The following is a 25,827-nucleotide window of genomic DNA, read 5'->3' on the forward strand; positions in this document are numbered from 1 at the left end:
TACCAAATGTGAATTCTCAATCAAGAGAACCTCCATCAGAATATGTATACACCTTTTCTGTTAAACTGGAACCATTTTTATTTTTGTCCATATGGTGGCCCATTTGCACCCCTTTAGAAGAGAGAAAATGGGTTTTGGAAGCAGACTATCTGGTTTGCATGGCAATTGTGAACACTTAGGCATTCATTGGTTGAAGTACAATTTTGTTTTTACAGATTGTGATTAACCAAACCAATAATATATTGTTTTGGTAAATGTCTGCTAATCGGGAGTTGGAATGTTTTGCTTTCTCAGTCAAGCTTGTGACCCTGCCATTCAGACGTTGGTCTGTAGCTCGCTTGTATTTTCCTCCCTTGGAATGACTGGGCAACACTTTTAATAGAGGGAGAGATGTGGGGGGGGGAGGTGCAAGGTGGGGTGCAATCTGCTGCAGCATTTGTACGTAATAGGTTTGTAATGGTTTTTGGGGTACGAAATATCTTTCGGAAGATCGCTATCACTGTGAAGGAAACCTTCTGCTCTCCGAATGCATGATGCTCTATCTGATGCCTGTTGCAACTCTGACAATTGGCCAAGAGTTTTATATGGCAGTTTTTCTGACCGCTTGCTGTTGAGGCATTTTATTCTTTGCCAAGGTCTCAAGGAAAAGGGAGTCTTAATGGTTCAAGAAGCGCATTTACATATTCTGTATTTTTAATGGGTTCTCTGCTGCAGGTAACTTCTTTCCTTCCACAGGCTGTCCCTCCACAGGCTGTCCCACACGCTGTCCTAGTCCTGCACTATCCTGAAGTCCTGCTGGAGCCTGTGTTAATACTAAGTTGCTTGCCCGACGATGTGGTGCACGTTTATTTATTGCGATTTATTCTGTAATCTGAGCTGATTCACTCTCGCTCGTTTTCCTTTCTATTCCTTCAAAGGAGGTGCATTTGCAGGTTCTTGCCCTTTCATTTCTCAAGCAATTTCCATCTACGTACGATATAGTTCTTAAAGATGTTGTAACGGAGCTTGCTGATAATCTGTTTGCGGTTTACTGAGGACACTCCTGGTTAGGATTTGATGGTGTTTCTGCCTTACAGCAGGGTTTCCAAGATGCAGGGTTTCATACGGAACAAGTTGTAATCTTTGTCGAACTCAACAATATTGTTTTATCAGGTGTGATGTTTCATTTTTGTTTTAAGCAGTAGGGAAGTCACTGCATGTGGCACTGCCACTACAAAGAGCGAAGCCAGCATTGTTTTCCGAAATCTGAATGGTCAGCGCAGCTGCTGATTCTGACCAGAGGCAAAGTGGTATTCCTGCTACTGCCGGATCTAGTGCTGTACTAATGTGTGCAACTGGGCAGGGTATCTCGCTGTATTTTTGTGTTGGCGCCGCTTGTGCATAACCCCCTTTCTCTTGACAATAATGGGATAAACGGCTTTTTAATCGGAGAGCCAGATTGCAGGAAATCTTGTTTCATCTTGCAAACACTTTTTCTTGCTTCTGAGAAGATTAAGGGCTCGGGCATATTTGTCACATACTGGAGGGGGTTTTGCTATAACCGCATAACCCACTATTCGCTTGTGATACTAGCCAGTGGCCAGAGATGACCTCATTTGAATAATTGTATGTTTTTTTTTTTTTTTCTGCTTCAGCTTCCTGCTGCTATTTCGTGACCTAGGTAATGCACCTTTCCTTTGCAGAGCTATAATTTGTTCTTTGCTACTGTGTCCCTTTTTTGCCAAGACTCTTAATACCAGTATGTCTTGTTTACATGCTTCATACGTGGTAGAATTCACTAGTAGATTGAGTGCACTAGTCTAGTGCCTTCTTGGATCTAAATCTTTCTTCGGAGAAGATTAAGTGGGGGCTCACCGTGTAACTTTGGTACAAGTCAATTTTACCATGTTATTTGGTAACCTAAGGGTGAAAAATGCTAAAGAATATTCAGTTCGAGTGTATTTGGTCTGAGAAGTAAGCAGCGCACTGATTGACTATTGTACATTTGTAAGACGCTTATACATCAATTACATAGTTTCAAAGTGGGCATAGTGCAACGGGGAGGGAGCATGGGAGTGAAATGCAAAGAAACAATTGGAGTGCCGGTCCTACTAGGCCTTGTGAGCCTTCAGTGCAAGTGCGAGATAGATATATATATATATATATATATATATATATATATATATATATATATATATATATATATATATATATATATATATTATTCTATCCATATCCATGGAGGGAAGTGCTGGGGAGTAAGCAGCTGTTAAGTGACTTGGTGGGAGTGGGCAAGTGCCAATGTGCAATGATGGCATAGGCACGTGGGTGCCGAGGTAGTGCTGGGACAAGGTGGAGACTGGGGAGATTGGGTGTTGGAGGTCAGGGCCCTAACCACCAATCTCTGCAACTGTAGGATTTAGCAGGGGAGGGAGGGAGGGAGGGAAGGAGGAGGAACAGGAAGGTCTTGAGGAGCTTCCGGATTTTGAGGAGTTCTGGCACAAGACAAAGAGGGGGAGGCTGTTCCATAGTAGGGAGCCAGTCGAGGGATCGGCCACCAGCTCACGGTTTAGCAAAGCACTTCACACCTAGAGTAGGTGCCGGAGGAGCATAAAGATTTGGATGGGGAGTATTTAGTGAGAGCCAGTTATAGATAGTGTGGAACCCTTCCCCAGACAGCCTTGTGGACGATACAGAGGGATTTGAATTTTACCCTTGCAGCAACCTCGAGCCAGTGGAGAGATTTTAGAGCTGGATAGATGTGATCCCTGGGCTTGAGGCCAATGATGAGTCTTGCAGCCCGGTTCTGGATTAGCTGGAGGGGCCTTCGAGAAGAGGGTAGATTTAATAGTCTAGCCTGGCGACAACCAGCGCTCTAGAGACATTGAGCTTCTGGGGGAAAATGAGGAAAGGAAGGATTCCTTTGAGTAGGTGGTGAAATTGGGCCTCCTGGGCAAGGTCCTGAATGTGAGGGAGGAAGGAAAGGGAGTCGAAGATGACTCCAAGGTTTCTGGCTTCAGATGGAGAAGGGGAGAGCCCATGGAGGGTGGCTAGAGTGAGGGGAAGAGGGAGCAGGAGTCCCAATGGGAAGGATCTCCAGTCTTGCTGGCATTGAGGCAGAGATCATTGGAGGCACTCAGGACTCTATGGCACATAGGCATTCAGGAATGATGGATGATGTAAGAAATCAGAGGGAAGTTTAAAGAAGAGTTGTGTGCCATTGCATAACAATTGAAGTTGGGGGAGAAGGTGGAAATTAGGTGTGCAAGCAGGCAAGATAGATGTTAAAGAGCAAGGGGTAAATGTTGGATCCCTGGAGGACGCCACAGGTGGAGATAGTGGTGGGGAGGCGAAGGAGCCCAGAATAACCTTGGAAGGGCAGTTATTGAGGAAGGTCAGCCAGTCCAGTGCCCGCTCCAGATATCTAGGGTATTATGGAGCCGTTTTGAGGGTGGAGTGGCCATGTCAAAAGCAGAGGAGAGCTCAAGTAGAATGAGAACAGTAGGAGAGTTAGAATCAAGAGATGCAAGCAGTTCTTCACAGGTGTTCAGAATATCAGTTTCCGTGCCTCTGGATGCTCAAAATACAGATTGATGGTCCTGTAGGCAACTGACTAGTTCAGTGTGTTGGGTCAGTTGAGGGAAGATCAGTTTCTCCAAGAGTTTCCCGAGGAAGGGGGTGATGGAGATGGGGCGGTAGTTAGCTGGACAAGACTGTCTGTAGGAGGGGGTGCACAAGGGAGTGCTTGAGTGTAGTGGCGAAAGACCAGTAGAAAATGAATTGTTGCAGAAATCGACAAGTGCAGGAGCCAATATTGTCCTTCATGATTCTGGAGGCACAGGGGGAAATTTATTTGGAGGAGACCTTCATGGAGCAGACAACTCTGGTGACCTCATCAGGTGAGATGGAGGAGGAGGAGAGCAAGGCAGAGGGGGGATAGGAGGCTATAGGAGGCAGGGGGCTGGGGAAGGAGAGTGGGAAAGGCAAACAAGGGTGCTCAGGATGTCCTGTGTGCAGTGAAGTGAGGCCAGTGCCTTGCAATCAGCATGGGAGGGAAGAGGTGTGGTGGAGACGTGGAATGGTTGGCTAGTTCCATGCACATTTTAAGCGTTCAGTCACACCAGAGACGCAAGCCTGGATGTGCACTCCTTTCTTGGAGTGAATGGAGAGTTGGTATTGCCTTTGGAGCAGGCAACAGGCCAGTTTGGTCTGAGTTCTACCACTTCTGTTTCGCAGCTCTGCACTGGCGTTTCAGGGCTGCAAGTTCGGAGGCTGAGAGCAGGGTCAGAGGTAGCATCTGCAGTTGGATGTGGTGAGGGTTTGAAGGTAGATGCAAAGGCAGCAGCTGACACTCATTTCATCGGACGGGTCTTCGTGAACAAGGTTGGCAGGGCTGGTGGAGGTTGCGGTCGGATGGCAGAGAGGGACCCAGGTGAGAGGAGAGCGTGGTCTGACTAGGAGAGTGGGGAGGAGAGCAAAATATCATTGTAGATGACTGCATTGAGAGTATCCAGCCAAGTGGGTAGGACCCGAGGGGAGACTGGAGAGTGAGGTTCAGAGGTCACAGAAAGAGGGGATGCCGTGATTGAGGAGTTTAGGTGGATGTTGAAGTTACCCAGGCGAAGGAGCTTAGAGGTGGTTGTGAGGATAGGAGAAATCGGCCCATTCAGAGAGGAACAGGGTGGTAGAGCCAAGTGGCATGGAGATAGTGGCAATAGTCAGAGAGGAAGTTGGAGAGATGACCAGCTTGCATACCAGGCTCTCAAAGGAAGAGTAAGGCTGGCTGGATATGAGGGAAGAAGGGACCCACTCGGGGAAGATCAGGGCACCCCCACCGCCAGAACTGTTAGGGCAAGGCTTGGAGATTATCTTATAGCTGTCGGGGGTGGCGGGGGGAGAGGGGAGGTGGGTTCAGGTGGGCAGTCAAAAGCAGTGATTCACACCTGGGTAAGGGCAAGAATGTTGAGGTCAAGCTCTTCAAGGAGGAGGCGGATGTTGACAAGAGTGTTTGATGGCAGAACAAGCATTAAGTGCGGCTAGATGCAAGAGGTCACTGCCTGTAAAGGTTTTCAGAGGAAGAGTACAGGGCTGTGGTACACCAGTCTGAGGAGATTGGACAGAGAGGCAGGAGTAGTAGCAGATGTGGGAGGAAAGTTGGAGGGATGACCAGCACCGGTCAAAGGTGTTTGGTTGAGGACCCCAAGCCATGATTGTGCCATTGCGATAGACATTAATGATACACCTGGATGATGAGCATGCCAAGAGTACTTACCATCTAGTGCCACCATTCATGAGTGAAGATGTGGAAGGACCACGAGTAGGGATGAGTCCATAGCATCAGGGAGTGGTATACCTAATGTATTTGCTTGTTTTGGAACACCTTTAAATGATGGCAGCACCACTGTATTTACATCTCATAAACCCTGAACAAATCTTTACATTTCCCCGGCAAGGTTTCTTTATGGGCAAGGTTTGGGTGTTCCATAGGCGAATTATAGGTACCAATATTCTCTGTTCTAACAAATGTATCACTACAGCAATACATTCCTGCCTCAGCTTTTCTGCTTTAATAGGTATTCTTGTTGAGTGCTTGTTTGGTCTGCTTGGATTTGTAGTGGTTAAATATGATTCATTAAACCCATCATTCACATGTTTAGACCATAGCTCTTTGCTTGTCTAAAACCCTTTATTTTCGGTCTTTATTAGGACTGCTCTTTTTCCTTTTTATCATTTAACATAAGAATTACATATTGATGGCCACCAGGAATAGCCAAACACACCATATCCGGGGTACAAAAGAGTGCACTGTAATTTTGTATAATTTTGCTTTTGTAAGTTGAACTGGGGATATAGGAATTTAACAAAAGGTGACTTTTTCAGAAATTGGGCCTATGGATACAGTTGGGTGTTCAGTGACAGGATGATTTACTTCATGGAAATGCCAATTTTGCCTGTTTCTGAGGGTTATGTGATCTTACCGAAGCAAATATGAGAGTACATATCTGTGGTGCAATCAAAATACCAAAAAAACACAATGTTCTTGTATTTAAATTTGGGGGTCCTCACCCCAAGCACCCTGTTTTTTTTAAATCTTTATAACCCCTTACTCCACTCCCTTTATACATTTAATATTTTCGGTATTATGGTTGCAGTGAAATGTACCCTTCTGAAATTTGCTTCAGTAAATTGATTGGTTACCGTTTCAGAGGACAATTGGGACGACTTTAAAATACTTGACCTTTATGGCAGAAAAAGTTCCACTTGTGTTTACTAAACATGAGAATGATGTGTGTTCTGAATCCGTTTGGTCGTCATGTTTGGAAAAGGTGGCTAAGAAGGAAGTACTAATCTTCCCCATGACTTGGATCGAAGGCTGATTTGGGCACTTGTACTTTCAATGCCCCTCCTGTTTACAACAGTGGAAAGCCATATTACTAATCATAAAGGCACTTGGATTTTCTTGTTGGCCCAGAGTTTCACCTCCCCGACCTCTACCCCTTCTGCAGGAATGCTGGGGCCTCTACCTAGTGCAGGCTTCCATATCCAGCATTCGCAGCTGCTGCCCGCCACACCGCATGATCTATTTTTGCTGCGAACATTGCACCTGCAAAGCCATTAATTTACTTTCACTTGCTTAATTTCTTTGCTCTGGACAAGAAACACAATGATTCACTTCTGAATGAACTCTGACAGGGGCTTTGTTGGCTCTCCAGTGCACACCATATTTAACTGTTGCTGTACTTTGTGGATCAACCATTTTAACAAATGCACCAACTATTGCCTCCTGTTCCGTCTTTGCCAGCTTCTTTATTCATGAATGTAAAAACAACCTTCAAATCTAGATGATCTGCTGGAGATTATTCATTCTTCGTTTACACTTGGAGATCTTTCGCCCATCATTCTTAAGCTGGCATGTCGCAGCAATCTTTTGTATCAAAGCATCTCTAATCTGAACCAACTCTGCACCAAATCCTCCATGGACCAGCCACTCCTTTGTCAAATGCTGCAGCTGTCTTAATTACTCATGAGCTCACTCCTATTGGCCCATGAATAATTCTAACATTGTATCGGTACACAATTCCTCAATTGTCTTCACTAACATTTGGACATTCTTTACACAAATTCCTGAAATCACTGTGTCCCTTGGTCATGTACCATTACCAGGCTACCATGTTCTATTCGCACACTTCTGGTAACTGTCTCAGTGGGTCTTGTAAGTGTACAGTTTCTGTGTTATGAATTACACCTGCGTGGGTATGTGCTGGACCGATACAGCTGCACAGAAATACACCTTGTCCTGGTCTTTCCTGCTTGTTTCCTTACAAGATTATTTGGGGGATTTGCTGAGTTTCACCAGCTGATGCCTCCCAGCCTTGGATTTGCCATATCCTGCTAAGATGGTAATGGGAGTAGCCAGTATTTTCCTTTCAAGCCCCTCCTACACACACCCAGAAAAATAATACTATTTAAAATCTCAACAGGGTTGCGGAGGAGAGCTGCCTGTGAAGGTTGTTGTTTTTCTTGGGCTGTGTGGAAGCCATGTTATAAAATGGCAGTATTGGTAGATAAGGGATACAATAAAAGGGATAACAGACATTTTAATAATGAGCTAATTCTCAATTATGTGCACCTTCCGTGCAATTTGAACAGATGCATACTGAGGGTGAGCCTGGCTAGAAAAGATGCTGAGAGCAGAGGCCAGAAAAACCTTGCATGAAAACACCCATACAGATTTTTTTTTCTTTTACTTTGAAACAAATGCTGGTGGACAACTGGCATGCCCTTAAGTTCTGGAACTGATGAAACGGATATTAAATGGGGAGGGAGCAGTTTAAAGAACCGGAACCCTGAAAATGTGAGAATGGGGCCAGAGTTTAGTTTGGCTGGAGGTTCTAGGTAGAAATAAATGGAAGGTGCTGTGCCAAAGTCAATTGATTATAAACAATGCAACCAATTTCATCTGCTAGGTACCTTCTGCTGAATATTTTGAATTGTATTTGTGCTACAACTATATTTCTCAAAAGTTATTCCTCCCTAATATTTTACTCAACATAACCTTATTGTGTAGTACTGCACAAGTAACCACCATACATGGACTACAATTCTGGTCGAACTTGCTCGAGGGAGAGTATTGACCTCAGTAAATGCTTGTTTTGCAGAAGGAAGGCAGAACCCAATAGTTTTGAGGGTTGATGTACATTGCATTTTACATTGATAGGCATTAAATGAATGCAATACATACATTGACCCTTTTTAAAGTAATTACTGGATATGTAGTGCTAACATTTATCCAGCATGTGATCTTTCATGGATTCACTTGCTCATGAATATTTCCAGTTGTCCGGCTTGGAATCGTTGCTAATATTAAAGCAGTTTAGCTTTAAAGCTTAAACTGCTTGTTACACAGGAGGCCCACAGGACCTCTACCTTTACCTCTTAACTTTCTGTGTTATGCGGATGACACGCAGTTCTTTCAGGCTACCCTCCGCCTCCTCGCTCATCCCTGACTGTCTGCTGCAATTCAGTCCTGGTGTGCTGCTAACAATCTCTACCTGAACGCCAGTAAGACAGATGGTCCTCATTGGGACCCCTGTGCCTGCTTTCCCACTTTCACACTGGCCGGCCTCCATTGCGCCCTCATCTACCAATGAGATGGAAAAATCGTTGCGTCTTTGACTCCACTCTCTCCTTCTCTTCACATATCTCCTAAAGTCCCACTATCAACTGCACCTCAGACGTATTCTACCTTTTCACACTTTCCCCCCTGAGGCTCACCACCTCGAGAGCCCTGGTTATCTCTAGGCTGGACTATTGCAACAGCCTCTTCCTCAACCTACCTACTCTCCTTCCTCTGACTGTAGTGGTCAATCTATGGATTACAACTGGCCATTAGGCTAAAAGGCTAAGATAATATAAATTAAACGCACAATAGTCGCACCTATTTAGAAGTGAAACACAACATTGTCACAAACTTAATATTTAGCTAGTATTCACCAATTACTATATACTATAAAAAGGCCCCCAGTTTTTACATTATTAGTGCCAGATCTAAGAGACACATGATGACTAAGTATACCAGCTGACTCGGAATGTAGAAATAAAAAACAGCCTACAATAACAAATTGGTAATTTCATCTGAATAAGTTCCTGAGGTAGGGATGGAACGCGTGGCATAATTTGACACGGCCGAACTGCGTCAACTGTTCAGTAAGACCATGTTGGTTTTGAATACATGGTTAACATACTGATTGTATGAGAAAATAAAATTAAAGCTGTTTTGCACCTTACAAGATCGAGTGCTCTAGCATTATGTTCACCCGGGAGTTTAATGTCTAACAACAACAAACAGTACTTTTTGGTTGAGCATTTGTGTGATTAGTAATACTGGCCTTTCTTGTGGCCAAGCTAGAGCACCCGCTATAAGCAGGCTAGTGTACTGCATCAGGAAGAGTGTGGTGGAGATATATATTCCCAAGCTGGAGAAGGAGCAAATTACTTACCTGTAACTCCTGCTCTCCAGCATGGCTATCTTCCATGGATTCACATGTAATCCTCCCTCCTACCCCCTCTATGGATCTTCTTGGTTCCTACAGACACATTACATGAGCTTCCAAATCTAAAGATGGCCACTAGGGGGTGAAGCTAAGGAGGACTAATGTAATTGGCTGGGGCAGTATGACCCAAAGTGACAGCATTACGCAATACAAGTAACACGTTTTTTTAAGTTTCAAGGCTAAACTGCTTTAATATTACTGGGGATTCCCAACCGAACGACTGGGAATATTCATGAGCATGTGAATCCATCAGATGCCCATGCTGGTGAAAAGTTACAGGTAAGTAACTTGTTCCATCTGCAGTGTGTTTGCGGAGAGATGTACTAGTAATGGGCTACCGGTGAGGCTGCTCTGCGTGTGACGTTCACTGTTTCTTTGATAGGCTGCTTTTATAAAAATTGTGATCCTAGAAAGCTCTTTAGGAACTGTTTAGGAAGTACTTGGGCATTTTATTTGAACTTTATTTTTTTTGCATTGTCTCTTACTTGCGTGCTTGGAGGATTTTATTATTTTTGGAAGTATTTCTCCCTTTTCTCTCCACTGTGTCACTACCCCACTTGACCGTTTGCACTTGTACTTGGGTGAAAAACACAGAGCGGGCATGCTTGCGGGGAGCAAAAGGCGTGCTCAAGTCAAGCCTGTCTGTGCCCGTCCGGGTCCCGGCTGCCCTTTGGGCTCCCTTTGCTCTATCCAGTCCCCCAGGCACTTTAGCATACTCTAGAGATGCCCTGCAGTCACGTGCCCCCTATGACTTGCTTGCCTGTTCATTGGAGTCACACTGTCAAACCCATTTCGCTGCCTTTGGTGCCTGATCGCACTGCTGTGTATGGGTTTCTGTGTAATGCATGATCACTGGTCCGACATATTTGATATTTGTCAACTGCTTAAGATGCCTGATCTCGATTTGTTATGAGTTACTGAGACTTGGTTGTCGGATGCTTCAGCACCGGATTTAAATCATGCCATTCCCGATTCTTATACCATCTTGCATGGTGACCGCCAGTCGGCTCACCCTGCAGGTGGGTTGCCAATCCTATTTAAACAGTTGAAATGTTACTGTCCCATATGAACTGAAAATTTAGCATATTTTAGTTTGTCCTTTTCACCCACTTCTGCTTATTTTTGCATCATTTATCCCCCACCATCTCTCCCCCCCGGCCTATGATCCTTCTTTTCTGCTGGTTTTGTCTAAACTGATAGTTTATTTATATAGCGCCTATACACAATGTGTTTCAAAGCGCTTCAAGGCAAGGGAGGGAACAAGGGAAAAAACAATGACATTCTTGCAGGCCATGAACAGTAAGGATGTGAAATTAACTATCGTACTCGGCCTGATGACATTTCAGATGGTGCAAGAGCTAAAACATAGATAAGGAAGGGAGGGGGAGAGTGGGCAGGAAATGGAAACACAGGCGACTACCGTACTAGGCCTGATGACATTTCTGGTAGAGCCGGAAAAAAAAACAAGAGGTGAGGGAGAGGGGTGCAGAAAGGTAGGGGTGGAAAAATCGTATTAGGCCTGACGACATTTCAGATAGTGCTGGAAGGGGGTTGGGGAGGAAAAAATACAGTAAGCGGAGGGAGGAGGAGGAGGAGACAGACGAGGTTGCTATCATACTAGGTCCAGGGACAATTCTGATAGAGTAAGTGCATAGAATTGATGTACCCTCGGCTGACTATTCTGCAGGATTTAATTTTTGTCCTGATGAACCTACTGATTTGCTTGCCTGCATTTCTGACTTTTCAATTTTCACTGTTGGTGTCGGGCCCTATCCATTTACATGGCCACACTTTTTTAGATCTCATTTTTACTGACGCCAACAGTGTGGTTATCCATCCAGCATATCCGGTCATTTGGTCTGATCACCATATTATTCCTTTTAATTTGACTTTTATTTCCTTGCAGCTTGGCACTACCGCTAGGATTCTGCACTCCCCTTTCGGTACTGGGGGCAAGTTGACCCAGCCATTTTATCCGCCTGTTATTGGTTATTATGACATTGTTATTACAAACTTTTATAATCTGATCCACTTTCAGCATTGTGTTCTGCGCTTAGCTGCTGATGAATTTGCCCCGGTGAAACAGCATCAGAAACCACAAAGGCTATCTGCCCCTTGGTTCACTGAGCATTTGTGCTCTCTTAAACATCTATACAAGCGTGCTGAGTGCCAATGGCGCTCTGCATATTTACATTCTGACAATTATTGAGAAAACAGCGGCTCATTTATCAAGCTATTAGCGAAGCAAGTGTCCCATTTGTCTTGTCGCATTCTCGCTACAAAGTCAGCCTAAAACATTTTGCAGTTGTTCGGGAGCTGTCTCAACCCGCCTTTGCTTCTAAGGTGGCAGCTTCCCAGGTGCTCTGCGACTCTTGCGGATTTTTAACTCGGAAGACGACAATATTTTGCACTCTAATATCTCAGCCTGCTCTTATTTATTTTTTTGTTCTTCCTATATCCAATCCTTAATTCTTTTGACTTTTCAGCAATGGAAGATGAAGTTCTTCAGATTAATAACGCACTTGGATCCGCTTCTCCATTTGATCCCATTCCTCTTCGGGTGCTCAAAACTATTGGCACCATTTCTCACTAAAGCAGTTAACTACTCTTGCTGCACCTTTAAAACATGCTGTGGTTTCCCCTTTGTTGAAAAAGGTATCTCTCGATTATGCTATTCCAGCAAATGTTCGTCCCATTTCTGTTTTTTGATGAAAACCCTGGAAGCCATAGTTACCCCTCAACTTAATTTTTCTTTAATCTCACTCTATTCTTGACCCATTTTAATCGGGATTTCCCGCCGATGATCTCTCCTTGATTTTGGATCATGGCGGAGCGTTTGTGTTCCTTTTGCTGGGCCCAGCCCTCCAGACAAGGTGCATCTGGCATTTTTATGCACAGAAATATTGTCAATGCAGCCATTTTAATTCTTCCTTGCGTAGCACTTACACAGGTTATTTATGGCAGCACCCCCATAAATTATGGAGCTCACTGGTGACAGCCTGGCTAGCAGCAGCTTGCACATTCACTCTTTACTTTAGTAATCAACACAGCTCCTTGACAGAAGCAAATGGGATGAGTCCTGGTCTGGTTAATTTTTTAACAATCCTCTGTTAATGATTCTATCAAGATAATACTCTATGTAAAGGGGAATTTATGTTTTGTTCACTTTGTTAAACTGCCTGCATTTTGTAGGTTACAGTGCTATTAAAGCATCTTGAATCATGAACATGCTTTTCAATTTTTTCTAGGACACGGGTAGTATTGTGTCAAATTAAAATTGTCATAAACAAGGGCTGCATTTCTTCTTGGCTTTAATAGAGGCAGCACAGTTGCAGCAGACTGGGTGTTTCTTACTTTGTTTTCTTTTTATCACAGCAGCACACCAATTGCCTATCTAGGATGTGGTCTGAATCTTAACTCCCTTTCTGACCACCCATCGCAAGCAGATATAATGGATACAGGCGGAAGCAGTGCTGTATATATTTTCAGTGGCACAGATTGTCCCTGTACCTCAGGACTGCTATATATTCAGGCAAAGTAGCCACATTTATCAAGAGCTGCTATACCGTACGCATATCATGGCACAGTGCCAAATATTCCACAGCAGGGCTGATTGCATCATGCCTACATTTCTTAGCAGGACTGCTACGTTTTGGGACAGTACCTGAAATTCTTAAGAGCTGCTGCTAAGAAAGCATGAACATGTGTTGCCATTTTCTGCAGTGAGCTAAAGTACAGAGCAAGAACCTTGTCTGGGCTGTTCCCACCAACCTCCGACAGTGTGAGAAGATGGCATTGCTGTCATATACTTCAATCTCTTCTACTCAGTATTGCGCTTTTCAAAACTTCTGATTCTCCCATGTCCGATTACTGAGTCCACTGCCAACAATCTAGCATATTTCAAAGCCTCATTACGAATCTCCTGACTAATGTAGGATAGTTGAAATGGGCTTCGAGCATTTGACAAGCCGTTTGTGTAGTAATCCTCACCCGACCTACCAATTCCCTAGCCCCATGTGCCTTTTAGTCTCAACAGCCTGTTGGGAAAGGCAGATCAGTGGGTCCATAACCCTGCTGCAGAGAGGGTGTAACCTATTAGTTCAAATCCTGTTAATGGGTGGGTTAATGAGTCTGCATCAGATATGCATTTAAGATGCAGGTTACATTCAATTGTAACACAGAAGACTTACTTTCGACTTATAAATGTTCAGTGATTCAGAACACACATTTCATCCAGGATGCTCGATTTGCATTGGCTCAGAACACACCTCATCAAGGCTGCTATACCTGTGATGGCTCAGAACACACAGGTCTTCAGGGCCACTGTGCTTGTAATGGCTCAGAACACACACCTCATTGGCGCTGCTATACCTGTGATGGCTCGGAACAGACTCATCTCATTTGAGCTTCTATACTTGTAATGGCTCAGAAGAAGCACATCCCATGAGGACTGCTGTATGTGTAATGGCTCAGAACACACACCTCATCAGGGCTGCTATATCTGTGGCTCAGAATACACACGTCGAGGCTGCTACACCTGTAATGGCTCCAAACACTCCTCATATGGGCTCTTGTACTTGTAATGGCATACAGTGTTGGTAAAGCATCTGCGTTGAAGCAAGTGCTGCATCTGGTCAGACAAACCTCTAACTTTATCATTCCCATCCTAATGGCCAAAAGGTTTGCCCACATCTAATAAGGAGCACCCAATGGTAAAGCAGCACTAGCTCTTTAAATAGAAAAGGCATTTTCAGCTTTTTGGATATTTACTAGTGCTATGTTAACACAAACGGAAGAACAGGAGAGGAAGAGCAACTCTGAACCGAAGCAATACAGAAGAAGAAAGCTTAGAAGGGACAGAGAACATAGTAGAGAATTCGGAAGCAGGAATCCGAGCAACAGGAAAAGAGAAATGAGCTACATAATGGGGCAACAAAGAAAGGGAGAAGGGGAAACTGAGTCAATAGGACAAACGCACAATAGGAGTGAGGGCTAGAAGCGGAGCAAACGAGACCTTTGGAAACAGTAAAATGAAACACAGATCAACAGCAGGTGGGAAGAGATCAAAATAGAAAAGCAAGACTAGAGAAGGGCAGGCCAATAACATAAGACAGTGCAAGAAAGATGATCAAAATGAGTAGCAACCACAACTGGGAAAACAAAAAACAGATGTAGCCAGAGTAATGATGTGGGAGATGAAAATGGAATGGCAATTGTCAGCGACTCTTTTGTGAAAGTCACTGGATGAAGAAGAGGGAGCAAGTGAGGGCTTGTTTCCAAACCTGTTGATCAATGAGTGAAGATGTTCAGGGAGCTGTAGCTTCAGCACGTTTTATGTTCTGTATTTAATTATTTGGAATCTGTGGGAGCTGTCAACATGTAGAGTTGCAAGGCAGGTTGGGAAGAGATTTACATTTTTATCACATTTTCGTCTTTCTGCAGGAATCAAGATGTTGAATTCCCATGAGAAGCATTCTACGGTCAGATAGCACAGCGAGTTGAATGCTAGTTGCCGTTATCTGTGCGCAGCCTGCTGTGTGCAGGTTCCCGGCATGGTCCACTCAGCCTTTTGTCCTTCTGAGGTTGATAAATTGAGTACCACTCTGTGGGATAATGTCATCTGTTATTTCAGCACTCTTGAGACCCATGGGTTTGTAATTGTTCTTGTGGGAATAGATTTCTGAGTAATGGTTCTTGCTGAAAATTCCTTTAAGACATGCTCATGGCTAAAGGACATTCTCATGGCTATGAAAAAGGGGGAAACTAAAACTCTGGACGGTGAGCCCCAGTCTGTAACACTAATTTTTACAATGTGGCCAAAGGCCATGGGCAGTGCAACATGTCCCTTTCGCCTAATTGATGAAAAGCAACAGTGGCCACTGCAATTTAGTCAAGGATGGACCCACAGAAGAGCCTTGTGCATTGTGTGGGAGGGGAAGAGGCTAGTGTTCAAGCCAGCAGCACAGCAAATGACGACTCCTTGCTGAAGTGCGAGCATAGAATGGTGTGGGCACAGGCACAGTGAGAGGAGCATGTGTGCTGCACGTCTGCTCCCTGAAGGAGCAGCTATGAGTAGTCTAGGTTCACAACAGTGACTGTGCACCATGCCCCCTGCCAATGGGGCACTCAACTACGAAGTGTCGCCCAGGGTGGTGTTGATGGCGGCACGATATGGGCACAGGGTGCCTCTGGTTAAAGGACCATCCTGGACAGCGACTTGTGTGGTGCCCCTAGGGTCACTGGGTGCTGCAGGATTGTAACAAGCCGACGGCAGTGATCGATTTTGGCTGCAGAGGACTGCAAAGGAGCTGAAGGTGTACTGTGCTTGTGGGCCCCTGAGCAAAATGGACCTGGCTAGCTTCAGCAACCATGTGGACATGTTGCCACACATGTACGTTTGTTGTATATTCTTGTACTTAGTTGTAGCTAAGGCTGCAGTATAGGTTTGCAGGGATGGAGGACCTGTGTAAGGTTGTAGAGTAGGTTTATAAATGCAATAGATGTAATTAAGGAGTAGCTTTGTTAGTGAGGTTGGAAATACTAGGAATCGTCTGTTAAAGACCATTCGGAGGAGGGGCCATTTGAGGGCTATCCTTTAGCCCTAGAAATGTTAAAGTGTCTATGGAAAAGGTGGTAGAGGGGGTAGTCTTGTATGGTCCATATTAGGGATTTTTGACCCTTTTGAGAGTGGGAGCAATTTGAAGATGTATTTTTAGGACCAGTTATGAGGGAGGTTTCTGAGAGGCCGCCCTATTTTAGTGAACAGGGAAAATACATCTTGGGCTAGACCAACTCAAATCAAGATTTCGGGAGAGCAGTATGTCTTAGACTACAGGAGATATGGGGGTGGTGTAATGGTAAAATGATGCGCACAGAGCACTCCAATCAATTTTAGTAAGTATAACAATACACTGCCTAAGCAATGAAAATAATGGTAGTACTAAAAATACTGTAAACCAATACAGGTTCATAGTTTATCTCCCTAGAGATGATTAACTTTTTACTTTCGCGATGGGTTTGGTCCGTCTGGCCGGCCGTTCCAAGTTCAGTCCAGTGTGATGGTTCCGTTGAGATGGTTCCTGATGCTTTGCAGCTGGATGACTGGTGCCCAAGATGCAGACAACCACAGGCCCATAGTTTGAGTTCCCCAGAATGTGATGGGGCAGGTCATTCCAAAGGTTTGTTCTGGAACACTTCTGAAGGATCCAAGGGGCATGATCCTCTTACAGGGATCCAGGGAGGTTGGTACCACCAGCCTAATGGTCAAAACACTGACTAGGGTCTTCAGGAGATAGATCCAGATTGGAAGGGCTTTGCCGGAACTTGGGTGAAGGCATTGCTGGATGTCTTCAACGGTCATCCATGTGTCTTCAGCTGGCTGAGACTCTTCTTTGGGGTCTTAACTCCAAGCAATGATCCAAGAATGGTTGCAGCATCCCGAACCCACAGAGGAGGGCATATGCTAGACCTTGTCTTCATAAAATTGCTAAAATCTGGCACTTTATCGACTCCACAAAGGACTCCAAGGAGCTAGCGTGCACCCTGTAACTTCCCCCCTTGATCAGACTTTAACACTCTCACCATTAAGAGCTTCTCAGACTCCCTCGCCCCCAAACCCACAGCTACTCGGATGTTCTCCTCCCCGCCTCCATCATCAAACGGCTCCAAGGCTGCACCCTCAACACTCATTTAATATTGTCAATGCCTCTGTCGCTGAATGCTCCGTACCGGACTCTCTAAAAACATGGCTGTTTTGCCCCCTCTTGAAAAAACCCTCACTCAATCCTGACGACCCAGCAAACGACAGACCCATCACAAGCCTCCCCTTCATAGGGTAACTCATCAAAGGCCGTAGCCAGTCAGTTGCTTGCCAAAATCAACCAACTCTGCCTTCTCCGCGACTACCAATCACGGTTCCGCCCCAAAGGTAGCACAAACTGCCACAATCCTGGTGATGGACTACACACTACATCTTAAGGACAGAGATGACTCCTGCCTCCTCGACCTTCCAGCAGCGTTCGACATAGTCGACCACCCCGCGCTTATCTCGATCCTCTCCACCAGAATGGGCCTCATGGGAAAAGTCCTTGACTGGGTCTCCTCATACCTCGCCAACAGATTCTAAGCCTTCAAATGGGGCATTTCAGGTCCAAATGCTAATCTTCAACCGTTATATGGAGACCCTGGGAAACCTTTTAAATGACCCCAGCGTCTCATCCACCAGTACGCTGATGACGTGCAGCTGTACCTTAAAGTTACAGGCCCTCAAGAGATCTCTAGTCTCTGCTGCTGCTTGGACACCATCCAGACCTGGATGTCATTTGCCTACCTAAAAACCCAACCCCGCTAAAACCGAGTTGGTCTTTATCCCCCCCCTCAAAACAGATCATCCAACACTGGCTCGACGGCATGACTGATTCACCCCCAAGGCTGACCGACTCTGCCAAATCCCTAGGCTTCATTGTCGATGGCGTTCTCTCCCTCCAAAAACATGTGGCCAAGAAAGCCCAACTCCACACTTGGGGAAAATGAAACCCTTCACCTTCTCCTCCCAAACCCCCTGCTAACTTCGTACATTAGTCCAGGCACTGGTCCTCTCACACATTGACTGGGATAACGCCCTCTTCTCCGTGCTCAAAACCACATACCTTGCTCCCCTCCTTAGAGCTGCCCACCACAGCGCAGCCCGTCTTATTGTGGATGCCCATAGATTCGGCCACATTACCCCTAAGCCTATGTGCGCCACTGCCTCCCCCTCCCCGCAAGGATTCTCGTTAAAACCGCGTGCATCACATACAAAATAGTCTCCAACGGAAACCCATCTTACCTGGCAGCCAAACTTCGTATCTCGGGAGGTTCCCGAACCTCCCGTAGCTCAACCATCAAAAGATAGTCCACGCTTACCTCTAAGGAAAGGACCAGAAAGTCCTTGTCCTGCTATGCCCCATCCCTCGAACTCTCTCCCCATGGGGGCTTGTACTGCCCCTTCCATCATGCAGTTCTGCAAAATTGTGAAGACATGGCTCTTTCATCGCTGCCTCCACCAGGACTCAAACCCTGAGAATTTCCCACAGTACTGCGTTACTGTTAAAAACGCTAGTTCGATGCTCGCCTCTGGCTTCTGCCGAACACTTTAAAGTGCTCTGCATTCACGCTAGAAGCAATAAAATTAAAATAGAAAATGCAGTAACGACCCCCCACCCCTTAAACCAAATGGGAGAAGACCGACAAGGCTCCAATATTCAGGGATGCTTCGAGATCCTGTCTGGTGAGGTATTTGCCCATAACCCATAGTTGGCTCACTCGTTCCAATCCGACTTCAAACTACTCCTAAAATCTGTCTGGTTCTAGGAAATCATCCTGAATCAGGGGAGCATACATTTGACGGTGGTGAGGGCCATGTAGTGACTCCCTTCATGGCTGATTGCTTACTCCAGATCCCCCATATCACTCCCAAAATACCATGGGCTCTAACCCTCTCAGTTCCCTTTGCCATGGAGACCCACAACCATTCCTCAACTGTCACTGGTTGCAAGTGACAATTCTCGAGGTATACCCATTGTTTATCACCATCTAACCGAAGGTGCGACACCAAAACCCTCCATTGGGACTTTGGTGTCTTGTTTGGTGGACTTGTAATAAGTCGAGTCCAATTCCTTGGTAAGCACCAACGTTTTATAAGCAATTTTCGGTTTCTTTCCTTGCCATAGGAAGTGATAATGTGATCCTTCGCCTCTTTCAAAAATACGTCCGGCACCTTAATTGGAAGCATCTGAAATAACCCTCTGCAAGAAACTGATTTTCAATGCATTAAGGCGAATCCCCCACGAGATGGTGAGTCTTCCCCAACTATTCATTTCCGCGTAAAGTTTAGACAACAGCAGAGGGAAGTTCACCCCCACACAAAGACCTTGACACTACCAGCGCCAAATAGCTAATGCTTTCCAATTGAATATCCTTAGCCAACGTCTGTAAAACCTCAAGGACCCTCTTGACATCCACATTGAATGGAAACCAAATTGATTTCTTCTGATTAACTTTAAACACAGCTAATGCCCCATATTGTTTGATTACCATGAACACTTTGGGGATCGAGGTGTGGGGGGGGGGTTCCTTAAATGGAGGGATAAATCGTCTGCATACATACCCAATTTAAATTCCCTTTCTCTTACAATTACCTTACGATTCTGTGGGGTGTTTCAAATCTTAATCACCACTTGATCTAATGTAGATGCAAACAGCAGCAGGGACAGTGGGCACCCCTGTCTTGTCCCTCTTTGCAGCACAAATTACTTAGAAGTGTTCCCGTTGACTGTCCCCCCGTGCCCATGGGTCTACATAAATCGCCCTAATCCCATTTAGGATTCCCTTGCCAAACTCAAGTTTGTTCAAGACTTCATATTATAAAGTCCCACTCGACCCTGTCACGTCTAATGCGAGAAGTATGGGGTTCCCTTCATCCCTCTGGCCCAATCCATTGGGTTCAGGGTTTCCCCAGCATGTCTGCCCTCCCATCTACCCGGAATAACCCCCACCTGAACTAGTCAAGACATAACCCATTCTAGCCAGGAGTTTTTGGCATAATTTTTTTTTTTGGCATTTGTTTGGCATTTTTTGTACTTCTGGCATTATATGAATGTACTTTGTTTTGGACACTAACCGGCAGGACACTGCCTGGCACTTATCTGTTTATAGTATTAAGCTTCTTACATGAAATGTGTACCCATGTGTACCAAGAATGTATCATTTGTTTTTGGGGCACTTTAAATTAAAATGTCCCAAGTATTGACTTGAGGAATTAAAGCTGGGCTCTTTGATTTACTAATCAATTACAACATAAATCAGGTGTCTTTTTGTGAACACTCCTCATCCACTCTGTTCAAACTTATCACACCCAGTGAGCATACAATAGGTAACAAGCGCAGCCTGTGTAGATGGTTACCCCTTACAATTCGTTCTAGCCAGGAGTAGATCACTTTCGTGAAACTCTTCAACAACATTGTGGAGCGAGATTGGTGTATAAGACGTACACGTCTGTGGATCGATCTCTCCCCTCTTTTGGAATCGGTTATCAATTCCTGGCAAAATTTTAGAGGAGCTTTCCCCTCAGGGACTATAAAGTTACAGTTTCACCCGATTGGAATCTTTTAGTGCCCTAACGGTTTGTAAAATCAAATTAAGTCCATCATCCCCTGGAGCCTTCCCAGTCTGCATTCTCCCAATGGCCTTCAGTACTTCCTCTTTAGTAAAGGGTGCATCCACCTCTGACTCGTCCTCCCTACTTAATTCCTGGAGTCTGATCTCTTAAGCACTGCTGCAAACTCTTGGGATCTGTCACACTCTCTATAACAGCAAAACATGAGGATATGTCCCCCGGGGATATGAGTAGTCCATCTATTGATGGGTCCTGTATCCTTTCCACCGATCCTGCTGCCCTCTGTGCCCGTACCCTAGTCGCCAGCATGGACTCCACCTTTTTCCCCTTCTCATAGAACATTTGATTTAAGAACTGCAGTTTCCTGGTGACATTCCCCATGTCTTATCTCCTTGAGTTCTAACAGGAGGTTTGAGTCATCCTCGCCCCTTCCCTGCACCCCCCCACCCCTGTATGCCAATTTCCAAATGCAATTCCCCCCCCCCCCCCCTTGAGTGTCCTTTCTCCTTGGCTGCCCCTTCCAGAATTAGAAGCCCCCCTCCAGGTTGCCTTTGTCGCTTCTCACACCGTACAAAAGTCCACCTACCCTGTATCGTTTATCTGTCGCATATTGCATCTTTCCAGATTGAGTCATAGTACCTCCTGATAGAGTTGGGCGTTTTTAGCACATCCATTATCAAACTCATAACCACTAGATCATGATCTGACCAGCTAATCTGGGCACCTTAAAGGAGTCAACGCTCCCTATCGGCCCCCCCTAGGTAAACCTAGATCCATTCTGGTGTAGGTACTATGATGCAGAGAAAAGAGCATAAAGCCCTGGTCCATTTGGCTGCAGCACCTCCATAGGTCAATCAACCGTTGTGAGACTAACCTCTCTTTAAGATATGGTCACCCCTTTGACTGCACCCCCCACCCTTTCTTGTAGCACCAACCTAATCCTTTGCGGGTAAGCTCATAGATTGAAATCTCCACCCAGAATCAATATCCCCTCCCACCGTCCAATATTAGTTCAAATGCACCGTCAAGGAAATCCATCTGACCTTGATTGGGACAGTATACTGTTGCCACTGCCCGCTCTACCTTCCCTATAACACTGTTACTGCCAACCCCTTTCCGTCCACCCCCATCTTAAGCGACGGTTCCCCTAGCAGTAGGGGTTTATGAAACCAGATGCCCACTCTACCCTTCTTGTGGACTATTTTGTTGTGCGCCTCTCTACCCTTCTTAACTTCGCCTGATGCCCAGTACGCCTGGCCAATCTGCACAGTTGGAATGTGCCGCTCCTCCCCAGCCAGTTGTCTCATTTCCTGTAACATTAGTATGTCCAGGCCCAACATCTGGAATGCACTTGCAACTAAAGCGTGCTTAGTGGGGGAGTTCAGACTCTTTACATTCCACATGCCCACTGTCAATTGGCCCCTTCACTGGCCCCTTATCCCCTCCATAACGGCATAGAACTTTCAACCTTTAGGCAGCTCCCACAATGACACCCATCTACTTAATGCTTGATCCACACACCCTTCCGCACCTCAGTTAACCCCCCGCAGTCTCCATCTCCTCCTGAAACCCCTGCCCTCTGAAACACTCCCCAACTCCTCCACTTCTCCTGATATTTTTCTACCGCCCTGAACCCTCTTCTGTGGGAGGAGTCCCCTAAACTTGCCATGGTACATCCTTCTGTTTCCTCTGAGACACTCCTTCCTGCGCCACCTCTGTGAGATGCTGCAGGCCCTACGTTGCGTTATCCTGTAGCCAACCTAGTTTAACTTTAATATCAATGCGAAGGGGTAGCCCCATCAGTAGCGGATCCCTGTCTCATTCAGCCACATTGTCGGACTGCGACAATTTTCTTTGTGGCAGCGTTCATTTGGAAAAGTCATAAATGCAAATCTCCCACTCGTATCGTCTGCTGCCATCTTGCCCTCTCCAGCATCGCTGATTTCTCACCATAGTGGAGAAATTGCACCACCACCGATCTAGGTCTTTTTCCAGCAATCCTCCACCCCTCCGAGCTTTCTATGCCAACCTCCATACCTCCTTCGTCACTGAAAAGGGAATTCACAATCACTTTAAACTTTGTTTCCACATTGCCCGCAGTCTTCCCCCTTTTTGTTCCTTCATGCCCATAATTCTCAAGTTGTTACTTCGTTTTGGTCTTGGTCGTCCTTCAACTTTACTTCCTCTTCTCTTCCCTCCACGTTCAAGAGCCTCGGGTCGTACTTCAGCTCAACCAGGTTGGCGCTTAATTGGTTATGGTGCCCCCCCACCCCTGGAACAGTTGCAGGGCCTGAATGCCAACAGGGAGTCTCCCTTCCAGCCCGCTTTATGACCACCAGAAATCTGTTTACCCCAAATCACACTGGGCCATATAATAGCCCATGGGGGAGGGGGAAGCACATCTTGCCTTCTTGCCCTGCTGGCTCTCGCATACCTCCAGTACATGCAGCCCAGTCCGAAGAGCCTCTACACAGATTGACACTGTTAACCCTCTCCAGTCCACCGCTTCCCTGTCTTAACTCCTGAACGAGATGCTCTTCTTTCCCACTGCAGGGCTTGATATTTGTGAGGGTAAGATAAATTCCTATATCCTTTCAGCTGGTACACAGGGCCACCTCAGCCCAGTAGGCTCCAGGCCCTTGGCGCTCCTTCCAGGGTTGTGCCAACAAGTTGCATTTCTGTCTGTGCTACTGCCTTACGTCCTCTGCCACAAGCCCTCTCCTTTACCTCAACTTGCCAACTGCACAATGTATTCTCTTCACGGAGAGACACTGTTCCTCGGCACCTTGCCCGGCATCAATGCATCTGCGGGCGCACAAATGCTTCCAACAAGGTCCCTGGCACGAATTTGCTATACGAACCACATTGCGGCCCTCTGCTCTCATCCACTGGACCGCCACTGTCCCTTTATCTCCAGGCCTCCATCCTTCTCTGTGTATGTGCTCCCCTGTGCCCAGAATGCATATCTCCTCACTGACTCCTCCCGCAATGGCCTGTACACTGCCGTCTCTGCTCCCGATGTTTGGGAACTTTGCTCCAGGCTAAGGATCTGATCGGGAGGTGGCCATTTCCAATTCCACCTACCTTCGGTAGGTGCGCATAACCTTCCCGGGGCACTATCTGGCAGTTCCAGGTGCTTCTGGGATTGTCCTTTCCGTAGCAACCGGTGTCACTCACCCTGTCCCCTGTTCTTTTGCTTACTCCAGGCCTCCGACCGTGCATCAGAGGACCGGGTGCCACACAATGAATTATGGAGAGCGGCTAGGGTCAGGGACTCAATTTTCTTACGTGCAGGAATATACAGAGCTCTCACTCGGCCATCGTTGTCTGCGCCCCCGGTTGTCTCCTTTCTCCTTTTTGTTTTTTCTTTTCTTTTTTTTAAACTTATTTAAACCAGTCAAGGTTTGAGACAAACAAAAATCTCATTGTTGCATAGATCCAGTCCGTTTTTGAAATTACAGAAATCCAATAACAGGAACCCAATCGGAGCGGGGCATAAATGTTATAAACCCACTGTTTAGGCCTATACACTATATGATGCATCAGCTAACTGTATACTCTGCAAAGCATTCCATTGCAATATGTCCAAATGTCTATTGGGAAAATCATGATCGGAAGAAGAGTTATAAACATGTTCACTGTTTATATGCACATGTCGGATCGTTCAGCACTTTAGCTCTGGTGTTGCACTGTTTCCAACACCAGGGTTGCTCTTTTCGCCAAGAGAGGCAATTTTTAGAAATGTGCTCACTGACCATAGTTACCCAAAAGGCTCCACATTGGGGTCAACTGGTACTGTCCTATTAATCCTAAAGGTCAATTCCCCACACACTTCTATCCAATATTTATCAACTCTTGGGACAGGAGCAAAACATGTGCATATTACCGGACTCCACAGATTTGCAACTAGTGCAACACCCATCTGTTATCCTGGAATTTCTGCTAGCAACTTGGGCGTGTAGTGTTATATGTGCAGTATTTTTGGAGTGAATTACATGAAATTTAGAGTTAAATGAAATCATTTGGTTTGTGTGCACTCACCCTGCCAGACTTCCTTTCTCCAAGCCAAGTTCTCCCGCCCATCTACTCTGGCAGTATCGCCTGTATGCTTCAATTGGGATTGAATTGGAGTTTAAAATGCGGATATAAAGCAGCGATAAGGTAATGGTGTAAATGCAAAATCTATACAGGTATGTCAATCCGGCTGATCAGGAAAGGATGGCCACTTAGTGCTGAATGCCACCTTCCCCCGCAAGTATTGCAGTATTGTATTAACATTAGATCCCAATTTCTCAATAAGCTTAGCCGGCGAGGACGGAGGGGCCATTCGGAAAAAGCTTGCCCTGTCGTACCAATCTATTTCTGGTTCAGATCCTGCGAATTCCTGCATCAAATGTAGTGTAGCATCCAATATGCCCCATATGCCAGCTTGTGGGATTGTGTCCTCCGACGTATTCCTTATCTTTGATAATACGTTTGCAGCTTGCTGGCCTCGGAATTTTTTTCTGTAGAGGGCGCTGCGCGTCGACGTCCGCCGAGTCGATGTCCCTCGACGGCCACTGTATCGGTGCTGACGTCACCATGCCCATAAATAGCCACGCGCTGCGTCCGTTGCTCAGTTCTGTTTTTCCGCGCTTCGTGGGGCCTCGTAACGTCGTTGCTCAGTTCAGTCAGGATAACCCTATATCTACTCGAAATAAATACCTACTCGTTCTTGATGGCATCTTCATCGGAACAGACGACGCCGCGATCCGGCTTCAAGAAATGTCGAGACTGCAGTAAAAAAAATGTTGATAACGGATCCACACAGGATCTGCTTGTGGTGCTTGGGAGCAGAGCACCATTGTTCGGAGTGTGAGGACTGCATGTCCATGACGGCAAAAGCCTTGAAGGAGCGCAAGGGGAAGCTCGAGAGAAGTAAGTCGGTCAAAACCTCCTCGAAAGTTTCTTCGGCTGAGTCGAGGCATTCGTCTCCTCGCCGTCAAACATTCCCATTCTAGATCTCGAAGTAGCTCCCACCATTCGTTGAGATCAAGACACTCAAAAAAGAGACGTCGAAGATCCCCTTCTTCGTCTTCAGTTTCCCCTGAAAGGGTCTCCTGTCCCACAAAACTCAGATCTCCGGCTGAGTGGGAGGAA

At 45.8% G+C, this 25,827-nt stretch overlaps 1 protein-coding gene across 1 annotated transcript in view; it reads left to right on the top strand.

Moving 5' to 3' along the window:
- The window catches only part of PSMD5 (proteasome 26S subunit, non-ATPase 5), a 257,327-nt gene that overhangs the window by 163,201 nt on the left and 68,299 nt on the right, over positions 1-25,827 (top strand). The gene's annotated exons all lie outside the window — the stretch shown is intronic.

The sequence above is a fragment of the Ambystoma mexicanum genome, chromosome 8 (assembly GCF_040938575.1).
Source record: "Ambystoma mexicanum isolate Mex_15411 chromosome 8, UKY_AmexF1_1, whole genome shotgun sequence".
Classification (NCBI taxonomy): domain Eukaryota; kingdom Metazoa; phylum Chordata; class Amphibia; order Caudata; family Ambystomatidae; genus Ambystoma; species Ambystoma mexicanum.